Genomic DNA, 12,554 nt, shown 5'->3' with positions numbered 1-12,554 from the left:
ATACACCTTGACGCTGAAGCATAAATTCAAATTATATCCCTACAGAATCAGCTCCAGCTCTACCACATTACCATAAAAGTTGCTCTCCATCTATTGTTAATAGACCAACTCTGGGCTTTACCTCTTGAGGATGTCAAAGGAAAAATCTTAAATGCTGCTGGTGGCCTCTCGAGATGACTTGTTCATGTTCTGTAATCTAGACTGAACTTCAAAATTGGAGTGAAAACATCAAATCTGTTTTAAAAGAGGGGATTGTAAGCTTAAATTTTTATCTAACTTGATACTACCCTGCTGGGATCCTAACTCTATTGGGCCAATTTCAACTGAACTTCTGTTAACACAGTTAAATAAATGGGTCACTAGTTAAAAATAGCTTGTCCCTACAATTTATGCCCATTTTGAAGGCAACAATACACGAACGCTTTCCCATTTCTCAGTCCATTTATTGGAGCCCCTCTTTTTTTAATTGAATTTCAGTATGCTCTTTGCTTTTTGGCACATCAGAATCCTCTTTATCTGTGCAATGGCAGAATTTAAATTCAAGCTTTTTCTGAATGTATGTAATAAATCCTGAAATTAAACTTATTCATTACAGCTAATTTTGAAGCACAATACTTTTCGATCTAGAAGGGAAGTTCAGGTCGCATTCGCAATTTAGATGAAATTATCCAAAGCATAGTGATGTGCTTCATTGTCTGTGCATGCATGCATGCTTCAGCAAACACACTGTCTCTTTCTCTCTCTCTCTCTCTCTCCCCCTTTGTGCCAGGGATTAGCAGTAGCCGTTCCAGCGCCCCATCACGTCTCCTTTCTGCCTACATGTCCGCACTGCTTGGCCTTCCTCTCTCCACGAGGCTCCATGCTTCATTCTGACCCTTCACAGGCTGCGTGCCCATGGATAAAGGGAGAAAATTACACTGAAATGAGCCTGAAAACATGCTCAAGCACCCCTCCACAAAGCCAGCCATCTGTAATCTTCTACTTGGCATTGTTAGGCACTGTAGCGCCCGCTCTTATTCATCTCTCTCTCTTTCTTTTTTTTTTGTCTCCCTCGTGTTGTTTTCGCAACACCACACTGAGTGCATTTAAATGTGTGCCACTTGTGACTCGGTTTCACGCTAGTCGTTTTGCTGGAGGTTGGAGTAAGCCGTTTGAATAGCTGTCATCCTACGGAAGAAGTGCAGAAAATGTTCACATCACTCTCTCTCTCTCTGTCTCTCTGTGTGTCTCTCTCTCTCTCTCTCTCTAACCCAGCAAGTGACTGTAAGTTGGGGGATTTTTCAAGGACACGCAGAACAGTATTCATATTCATGCATGGTGATCAAATGTAAACGATTACCCATAGGATTATGGCAGCAGCAACATTTCCTCTCACTCCCAGATTTTAGGCCCCCGTTTTTAGAACACTTTTTTCCTGGCTGTGCAGGACCACAGTTTGAACATCAAAGCCAGAGCGTCAGTGGGTTTTGGCTCAGTAATGCAGCAAGAGCCGATATGATTTTGTAGAATACAGCTCATCTTCCCTGACTCAGAAGTGTCCTTCTGTAATTACTGCTGCATTTGCTATTTGATTTTTAGCATTTCCAAAGAGTCCATTCAAGATGTACAACAGGATATTGAACTTAAGTGTAAAAGCAATATATAGTGATTTTTTTCTTTTTTCTTTTCACAGCAACACAACATCCAAGCTGGTTTGACCCCGGAACACACAGAATAGCATGTACACACATTCATTTCACTGGTGGCAACAACGTGTAATGGTGGGACTGCACTGTATTGGGCCTTTTAATGATTGATAAAACAGCTGAATACAAGCTGATGATGCATTATTTATTGATTTGTCCTTGTTCAGTGAGCCTGTCTTGATTGTCTTTTCCTCTGTGATGAAACAGCCGATGCCTTACTGTGCTCCAGCAACAAATCAATGACAGTCTGTCTGATCAAAGAGTGGGACACATCCCTAAAACAACATCAGGCTACATATGAAATATTTAGATGGCGCAGAGGAAGACAGTAGAGCAAGAACAGAGAGCAAAACGGGAGCTGCAGGAAGCACTGCAGGAAGAACATAGAGGGAGAGGAATGAGATGACTCCCACTCAGCAACCTTCTCCTCCTGGTGGTGTGTTTGATGTGGGCCTGTATATGCTTTTTAAATAGATTTCTCTTAATGTCTGTTATGCTCTACTTTTTCCTCCGCTGTTCGATTTGAGCGTATTTCCATCCTCTTACACTTGCTCCTCATCTCTCTCACTAATGTTAGACATCTGTCCATCCCATAAGTCATCTTGGCCCAAATATGACTCTCATGCTCAGTGTCTGGCTCACAAATCCAAGAGTTCTTTTTCTTTTTTTTTCCTTCTGTAGTCCTGTGCTATTTTTTAAATAGCACACTCACATTAGAGTTTCCAGAAGATGAGAAACTGGTGATTTATTTTGCTGCACAAAGTCTGGTTTGCACATCAAAAAAGGAATGCTATTAGATGTTCTTTACAAATAAGAAGCTTATTAATAATGTAGCAGAACTGAGCCGGCGTTAGCATGTTGCATTCAGGCTATGCTTTCATCTGTGATGAGATACTGTTCACTCAAGCTGTTTGCCCCTCACTGAGGAAAACAATGAATCATTTCAAACACATACATAATTAAAAAAATAAAGACTTAAAAATGTTAATCCTAAACGTTGTCAACAGTGTCATGTGCTAACATAGAGTTCTCTGCAAAATCAAACTTGATTGAGGTGAATATCATGTCATCCATTTGAACTACACTTGAAGAAAAAAAACTTCTAACAAACTAGCATGGTTAAACCATAAATAGAAGCACATGGAGAACGTGCTTTATTTAAAAGATGATCCTGCAGTTGAAGATAAGACAGGGCCATTTACAACATAGTATATAAAAACTATTGCCGCAGCCCAGTGACTAACAAGGCTGTTACTTAGCCCCAACACAGTGGTGGAGGAAGAACACCCAGTTACTCAAAGATACCCATCCAGCTGAGTTACCTGCTAAATAAAATATCCGCTGACCCAGCAAGATTATCTGCTAAACACTTGTTGTAGTGCCATTTTAACTATACTTATTCAGTCTCCCTCAGGACCTGTGCTGCGATCGCAGAATGCCACTGCCCCCATTTCTCTGGTACGAGAGTGTGAAGATTCATTTTCTGAGGTTTATTTTTCCAATATGCAGTAGAGACATGAAATGCCATTTTTGAGGACTTCCCGAAATGGCTGCACTGGCTTTGGAAACAGGAGAAATGTTGGGCTTGGAGTCATGAGTACTGTAGGTTAAAAGCATTGTGGTTATTAAGATTAAAAAATAAATAACTTTTTTGTAAGTAGTGTTAGTAGAATATTGATATACTGAAGTGAAAAAATGTGACTTAGCAACCAGATAGTTAGCAGAGTGGATGTACTTCTAATGTCATTCAAAGTGATATTTTACAGGCTTGAAATATCAAACAACACAGGAATGCAGACTGAAATGTTTAAAGATCATCAACTGAATAGTTTGGGGAGGGTAATAATAGTCATTTAACAGAATACAAGACAACTACTACCAACATGTACATCCATGAGAAACTGTTGACACAGGAACTGTCTTGTTACTAATCACATTCCTCTGCATCTCTGTGATTATCAACTTGAATGTTGCACAGGAATGTAAAATAACACAGAGCATTTACCGAACATGAATATATTAAACAGTCATTGCCATAAAAAGGAGGATAAAATAATGTATTTTATGATATTCTTAAAGATTAACAATCTGAATTCATAATTGTTTACAAATGTAGTTAAACAAGAGCAAAATGTAGTATGACAATGGAAACGAATCTCATTTGAGAAGCCCTTCCATAAACCGATGCATCATTCAGAGGCTGATGAATGAAAATGTGCTCCACAGTAATGATGTCCCAGTGAGGGTTTGAACAGGGAGAGAGAAACAGCTGCTTTGGTAGAAAGCCATTGTTGCTGCCTGTGACTGTTTGGGTGAACCACAGGAATAGGCAGCATTCTGCAGCGGGGGAAACGCAGCACTCTGTTTGTGCAGCTTGATTAGACTCCACTTTGTTTCAAGAAAGTCCTCTGCACATGACTGACACCTCAGATTGTTGAGAGGGATGTAGTCGGACAGAGGAACTTTGTGCTTTCAGGATGTGTTGGCAACATCCTGAATTCCAAGAGCATCTATGATGTAGCTACAGAGTGTGTGAGAGGCTGATTCTGAAAGGATTTATGATATTTTTTTCTTTTTTTAGAGTCAGTTTAGCATTAAAGTTGCTCTCCCACCCGACTCCTCAAGGTCATACTTCTCTTCAATCGAATAACAAATATGGCAAAGGGTTTTCTCATTAGTATTAGAAATGTGTCTACTGAAAGCTAAACTGTGAATAATTCTCCACATATTTGGATCATGGCTGTCATTACTTGTGTTACGTCATAGTTGTTTGCTTTGTCAGGACACTCTGCTGCTCATAAAATGAAGTCCAGCTCGGCAGCAGTGCAGGTTATTAGTGTAGCAGCCAGGCTAAAGATGACACTGCCATAAAAGAGTTACTTCACTTCTGCTGCTGTGTGGCTGAATTTAGCAAAGCTAACAGATTTTTGAGGCTGACTTTGAGCCAACTCTGTAAAGTTGGAGGTTCTTAGTTAAAAGGCAAGCCCTGTCCTCTGAGTACAGATGCTACAGAGAGCCTTGGAGCTGATAATTAAAAGTGCATCCGACTGAGGAAAAAAAGTCGACAGTCATTAAGGTGAGAGGTTTGGCCTTATTGAACAGTCTACATAGGGACTGAGACCCGGCTGTAGCTGGCGCCCCATTACAGAGACGGTTGGTTATGAGCCACAAGTGCACAGCACAGTCCAAGTTCATTAAATCACTGAGTCCCTCTCATTAATTTCGCAATGCTAAACTTGTAATGTAATTTGGTGCAAATTGAAGAGCCATGTGCGACCACAGCATACTCATGCATATGGTGCCACATCTGAGGAAAATGTACAGGATGAGACAATGATGACAAAAGGCTGATGTTGCTACCGCTCTAGGACAGCTCTGTCTTTCCTTTTTTTCTCTTTTACATTTTCTCTTTCTTATAATTTATGTCATTATGGGACTATTCTTTCATGCATGCTCAGACGCTTGTGAATATCTTTTTTAAAAATCTCTCATAAACTTCTCTTCAGTTCCAAAGAAAAGAAGGCACTGGGGGCTTGTAATTTAGTCTCTAAAGCCAGAGATATCCTGCTTTTCAGACAACCGGCTGTGTCGTGACTGTAATCCTTCAAATACTTACCAAGTACTTTGTGTGTTACTGGAGGATATCTCAAGAGGGCACACTAGAGCACTCAGACCATATAGAATTAACAGATTTTCATGATTTAGACAATAAAAATGGCGACACTTGAGAAGGTTACAAATGTGTGAGATCACAGCAGAAAAGATTACAGCGGCGCCACTGTAGATGGTATGTAGGGCCCAAACAGCAAAATTTGTGGCTGAAAAATTAAGCCAACATGGAAGTGACAAGAACTGCAGTTCCTCAAATGGCCACTTGAGGCTGGCTTTAAAAAGCAAGTCAATCCCCATAGACTCCCATGTTAAAACGCACAAGTTTACAGCAGAAATAAACGGTTTTGCTTTCTATAGCTAATTTCCTCCTTCATGAAAACTGTATGGGGGGGGGCTTTTTTCACAACTCACCGGTTTATATTTCATTAAGGCTTAAAGTTATGCATATTTGAGGGTGTGGCCGCTTTGAGTGACAGATGAGTGAGCATATGCTTGCCATAAACCAGCATTTGGAATAGCCGGGAGTTAGGTGCAGTCAGGCACTGCCAAGATGATGATGGAGGAGCAACCCACTCTGAGCTTCAAAACCGCTCCTCAATAACCCATGGGTGACATCACGGAGGCTACATCCATCTTTATATACAGTCCATGGAAAGGTATGTTTCTTTAGTTTTTGCCAATGCGAGAAATCGATGATGAGAAACACCACCAACATTTTCGAAAACCTGCCAAGACATTGATGATTTCCTCCACTGATTATCCCACCCAGCGCTTCCCCTACACAGTCCCTAGTGTTCATGTGCATATTACATCTTGTGTATGTGTAGCATTAATTTCTGAAGATGTGTACAACCAATGCTCCAAAGGGGTGCAGGATACACAAAGTAGTCATTATGCACACACAAAAAGCAAGTATATCTCTACCTTAAAGTTTATTCATCGGGGCGTCGTGTAGCGTAGTGGTCTAAGCAGGCGCCCCATGTGTAGAGGCTACAGTCCTCGCTGCAGTTGGCCCCGGTTTGAATCCCGCATCGGACAGCCTTTCGCTGCATGTCATTCCCCCTCTCTGCCTCCCTGTTTCCTGTCTCTCTCCACTATACTATCAAATAAAGGCATAAAAAAGCCCAAAAAAATATACTTTAAAAAAAAGTTTATTCATCAATGTTAATGAGTACCTGACAATTTGATTACAATTTGTAACAACAGTGCATCATGTAAATTCTGTGACCACTGCTCATATTGCTATATATCAGAGACCGATGTTTCTGACTGGAGGGAAAGGCATATCTTTTTTCTTCTTGGATTTCAGCATTTTCTCAACAAAAAAAAAAGAAGAAAAAAAATCTTTAAACAGTTTTCTGTGATTAAATTAGGGCCCACCAAATGGCAGTGGTAATGCTGTCAAGCCAACTAAACAGCACAGGATGTGTAATCTCTAATCCTAGAATTATGTAAAGGCACAGAAAACAAAGTTGTTAAAGACCAAATGAATACAGGAAATGAATCAAATCTCCAATTAAAATGAAATTGCTCTCTTAAAATGAATGGAAACATGGAGTCCAGGACATTTCTCTTCAAAACAATGCACCTTGTGTCACAGGCATGATGATATAGAGTGGTGTTACTGCTTGCCTCATGCTGGGAAAATGGTGAGGGGTTGACGTACAATGTTTGTATTCTGTTGCAAGTGAGTTCATACCAGGAAACAGGGGCAAGGATGTGTGAGCGTTTCCCTGGCGATACAAAGTGGCCCCTGTGTGTTGTGGTGTAGCTGATAATGAGCACTGACGTTATGTGTGCTGAGCTAATTGTGGAAGAGGTAACACCCTTTCCCATAAAATGGTCGCCCCAAGACTTGAAAAGTTTTTTTGTGTTTCCCAAGAAGAAAATAAATGCTATAGCTGAACTCTTTTGACATTGTGGCACCCAAAATAAAGATGGAGAAAACATATTATCAACCATATTTTAAGTTGGTGGGGAAGTGAAGAAAATATGTCAGAACAGTACTTATCTTGAAGAATATTGATAATCTTTGTAGCTTTTTCTCTGGTCTGTTCCATCAAAGCCTTGACAGTTAATTTACTCTCTTCATTTGAAAAATGAAACGATGCCCCACCGGAGGTTGACTTGACCAAGCATAGCGACAGCCTCTGCTCACGGAGGATAATTGAATATAGTGAACTAGTCATCACTCTTGTCCTTTGTGTTTTATTTGAGCCAAACAGTGTCAGCCGTGTTCAAAACTCATTAGCTTGTGTACATTGCACTGCTGACATTTATCTGCACGTGATACTCCCTTTTGGCATATTAATAGCTGATTTACGATTGCCGAGAAAGGGAGCCATTTTAATTTGATCAAGACAGATAAGGAGCTGGAATATTTAATGGAATTTGTCGTGTATTAAGTGGGTTTGTGACCAGAGAGTTGTCACCTCCAGGCTCGAGGCCAGTGCAAAGAATGTGGTAGGGCAAAGTGAAGGACAGCTAATGTCAAGGTGCATTTGTGCAATTTGTTCTGTTGGTCAGCAGCCAACAGTGTAGAGGACTGTGGTTGCTCTGAGCAGTTCCCAGTGGCCACCAGCAGGAAACAGTGGCTGCGAGTCCTGGAAAAGAAAAACACTGCTCAGCTTATCACACAGCTGGGGCTATAAATCAATACAAATGATACTGGGTAGGTTCGTTAATGAGTTTCTGCCAACTGAGCTGGGCTTGTCATCATTAAATAATCAAATGATGAACTGTATAAATAAACTTTTGATTGATAAAAATCTTAACATCCACGCTTATCAGAACCAGAGAGATCTGATTCACAAAAACACTCTCTTGAAATGTTATGCTATCATCTTAATTCTAAAGGCCTTTCATCCACATCAAAGGCTCGTTGCTGCTCAACACATGTTGCTCACACATGGTTGGCTTTATTTCCTCACAATAATCTCCTGCTAATGTGAAAGAAAAAAACATCCATTCGCTGACACCAGTTTGACTTTTGAAGCAGTAACTCTGCCAGACTACAAGTGAAATTCAAGTGTAACCTGTGGCCAAATGACAGGAAACACAACATTTTTTTTTAGCTCATTAATTGCATTGTGCGCTATTACATCTGAGCTTTTAACAACACGAATCCCTTCAACTTTTTGTCTCATGCTGCACTCATGAACACAGAGTTTTTTTTCTCAGCAGGAAAAGGGACAGAAGTAAATAAATCAAGAAGCTGAGCTGGGACGTCTGGATCCTGACAGTCTGCTCTCATCAAGTCAAAATCACTGCCTGTCTCTTCCCAGAGCATATTTACAGCCTGCAAGGGAGGGACAGAATTCCTGAGTTATTTTTATTCACAGATTGGATATTTCTCTCTGGGTGTCCTCCTGATTATCTTCCTTTTCTGGCTCCCACAGGAAGAAAACTGTGGGCTGATACCGTTATTTTTTTGTCAGCAGCGGTTGAAAACTAAAGTGGAAGAGGAAAGAAGGGGGGGGGGGGGTGAGCGAGCGAGCGAGTGAGCATGCGAGGAAGGCGTTTTGTTATGCTGTTCGCAGGTGGATGATGACAAACCTGTTTCTAAGTTACACACAGTGTTTCCCTGTGAAGTGAGAGGGACCTCTTTGGCAACACGAGTCCTACCGAATGTATGAATGTGCTGACCTCTGCTTTTCACTGCCACACCTGTTTCTATTCAGAGGAGCAGAATGTTCCACTCAGACTAAATAGTTTCCTCTTGTAAAAACAATGTGAAGATTAAAGGATAGTACACCCAATTTCTACATTGTTAGTTAGATGTCATTAATCCATCCCGCCTACATGTGTTTTGTGGACTTGGAGAAGGCTTATGTCTGTGTCCCACGGGGGCGTCTTTTCAGGGATTATATGGGATTGTGGGGTACCGGGGCATTGCTAACAGCCATTCATCCCTTATATAACCAGAGTCCAACTGTGTCTGTATTCTCATCAGGAAGTTTCATGTTTTCAGTGGATGTTAGGTTGCCCCCCCTGGCACTGATTCTGTGTCTGATCTTTATGAACAGGATCTCAAGGTGATGCCGGGAACCACATCATTTGCAAAGAGCAAATGATGTGGTTCTGCTGTCTTTATCAAACCGTGACCACCAGAACGCACTGGGTCGATTTTGCAAAACAAGGGTGTAACAGTCAGCAGCTGCAAGTCTAAGGCCATGGTTCTTTACAGTGGACCGCTCCCTAGAGGTTGGGAATGAGACACTGCCCCAAGTGTCTTGGGGACTGGTTCACGAGTTAGGGTGAGACGGAGTGTGAGGTCGACAAGAGGATTGGTGTGGCATCAGCAAGTACCCTTTGTGTTGAAGAGGGAGCTGAGCCTGAAGGCCAAGCTCATGATATTTTGTTCCATTTACGTGCTAACCCTCACCTATGGTCATAAACTTTGGATAGTTGCCAACAGAATGTGGGAAAAAAGTGGACAAAAAGAGTTTGCATCAAAAGGAGTCAGCTAAGGAGGTCTGATAACAATGCATCATGTTTCCTGGCACATCTGACTTAGAAGGGTGTGAGGTAGGAGACCAGTTGGATGTGCCAGAAAAATCCTGGATGCGATTATATATCTCATCTGGCATGGGAACGCCTCAGAATCCCCCCAGAGGGAGCTGGAGGATGTTGCAGGGGAGAGGGACGTCTGGACTACCATGCATAGGCTGCTGCTACCACAACCTGACCCTGGATAAGTGATGGAAAATGGTTGGTAGATGGATTTGGTCAATCGATAATGCATTCCAGAAGGTACTTTGTGATGATATAAATTACCATATAGATTGTCCAGGAGAGACGGGATTTTTTTATGAATAATTTTTATCCTGTTATAGAACCATCCCATTTAACCTGGGTACAGTCCTGACGCATGTGAAGGGCATCTTTGATAAAAACGTTGGTGTAAACATGCTTTTATTTTTTTTTTTCATCTCATTTTCTTGTTAACCTGTATCAGTTTTAGTTAGCAAACTTCTACATCACCTAAAATACCTTTCTGCAGCCCCAAGAGAGTGTGTGAACCTCTTACCTTTGTCCATGATGGGTGTGTGGACATGTTGATAGGTCTAAATATAGCCCTTTAGCCACACGTTGTGTGGCAACAACACATAAAATCAGACATTCTCTTTACAAAAACATTGTTCAAAATTGGATTTTATTCTGGTGTTGATGCAAGTGTTGATGGGATTTCTTAACATCAAACGAGGTGCAAATTGGCCGCTCTATGTGGAAGCTGAAAATTGAGGTATATTGTGGAGGTTTAGCTGAAAAGTATTCCATTAACAGATAATAACTGATACAACTAAACATCACATTGTCTACTGCTGGGCAGGGAATGTGAAAAATGCATCATTAAACAAAGAAATGTTTAGAAATGCTAGATGCATTGCTGGAATCTGTTCATAAGAGTTTCCAGTGTTTGAACGTTAGTTGACCTCGGGGCTTTATTCTGACACCAGAACCTTTTTTGAGTTTCTTATTAGAGATTAAACTGTTTAGTATAATTTGAAACTTAGTCCTTAAAAAACTACATCAATCATAATCTTTAAAGGCGAAAGAAGAACTATGAACTGTTTGAATATTAGAGGAACATATGCTTTTCTAATCCATGTTGTCTGTACAAGGTTGTCAGATATCTAGTGCATCGTTGAGCGGTCACATTTTCTCTTTAGGACTGTTAGCTGATGAATAAATAGACCATTCTCCGTTGTCATTACGTTAGCTGTGGCAGATGGTTAATATTTGCTGGTACAGACACTGATCTCACATTTACATTTAGAAATAAGACATTAACTGACACAAACATCCAGAGCGAGGGGAGAATGAGTGCAGTGCCAGTGATCACTATCAGAATGATGTTTATCTGAAAGCTAGAGCTAATTGTGAATCTTCAAACCTTCATATTTTAAAACATGCATTTTTCATAGTTTCTACACTGTGTGTTTGAATGTATTTGTCTGGGGTTTGAGTATCCTCCATTTCCTCAATGTTCAGATGTTCAATGTTCAATGTTGGTTTCACAGTGAGTGTGTCTCTGTAAACTAAAAGAGCACAGAATGGATTTAAATGGAGAGCTGAGGTTTTGGCTTTCTTTCTATTTCTCTCTTTTGTATGTGATAAGGTGACCACTTACTTACTTGGCATTCAGGGGAGATGAACACTTGTTGCAGTCCATTGACAGGCCGGTTGTCCTCATGTCTCTTATTAGGCAATTATTGTGGTGAGCCATGGCACACTGATGTGCATCGATGATTAAGAGACAGTGTTGGTGGACGACAGAGAGAGGACAGATTGGCAGCAAGCAACCACTTTGTATATAATTAACCATGGTTTTGTTAGCACACCTCATGTTAATTAGTGAATATGCTAAATAATGAGCTGTATTGAGAATTAATGAATGCTTTCAGAGTGATTGATTTACAACCATAATTCATTTTTCAGTGTGCAGCAAATAAGCCTAATTGAAAAATGTGAATTAAGCGATCACACAAATGTTGTGAGGGAAACCGGCAACTCTGATTCTCATTATCTTAGTGCCACAAAAAGCATGAAACAAATTCAAAACACAGTCTAACATTAAAATCATGATGAGTCATAAATAACAGTAAAAAAAATCATCTAATTTACCAAAGCAGACGTATTTTAATATACCCGACTATTATTGGGTTTATTTTTTTTTTTTACTTTTAAATATGGACATCAACAGTCCAAGTACGATATGAATGAGCAGAAAAAAATCACAAGCAATGCAAACATTTTCTTATTTTTTCATGATTACTACATTATCTCCAGTATCCAGGTATTAAGCTTTGAAGTCTGGAGGCATTTTCAATACAGCTGCTCGGCTCAGTCTTTCTTGCCAAGTCTCTTCCTCTCTGTCGATCATGGATGACTCACTGGAATCCCTCCTGAACCGACTGGGAACAAAAGCTTATTAGGAACCAAATGACGGGCCATGTGTTCTGTTTTCTCAGATTATTTCACACTGACAAAGAAGTAACACCGCACCTGGCTGGTCCTCCAGTAAACAATGCACTGATTTTCCATGGTGGCACTTCTTCCTGTTGACTGGCTCCTGTTACCTCTGTGTGGCTGCCGTCTGGTGTCAATATTTAACCGTGGCCTCTCTGGGGGCGACAGATCTCATTTGAGCTGCTGTTATAACTAATATAAAATCAAAGATGTTCTATGAAGTGCGACGTGTCAGAACTGGTGACCAAATCAGTGCACGGCGGTCAATAACTGTCTGATGAAGTT

The 12,554-nt window shown here is 40.6% G+C and overlaps 1 protein-coding gene across 2 annotated transcripts in view; it reads left to right on the top strand.

Annotated features, from left to right (window-relative positions):
* The window catches only part of mid2 (midline 2), a 142,246-nt gene that overhangs the window by 20,148 nt on the left and 109,544 nt on the right, over positions 1-12,554 (top strand). The gene's annotated exons all lie outside the window — the stretch shown is intronic.

The sequence above is a fragment of the Seriola aureovittata genome, chromosome 8, assembly GCF_021018895.1.
Source record: "Seriola aureovittata isolate HTS-2021-v1 ecotype China chromosome 8, ASM2101889v1, whole genome shotgun sequence".
NCBI lineage: Eukaryota > Metazoa > Chordata > Actinopteri > Carangiformes > Carangidae > Seriola > Seriola aureovittata.
This window is presented reverse-complemented; position numbering and strand designations above follow the sequence as displayed.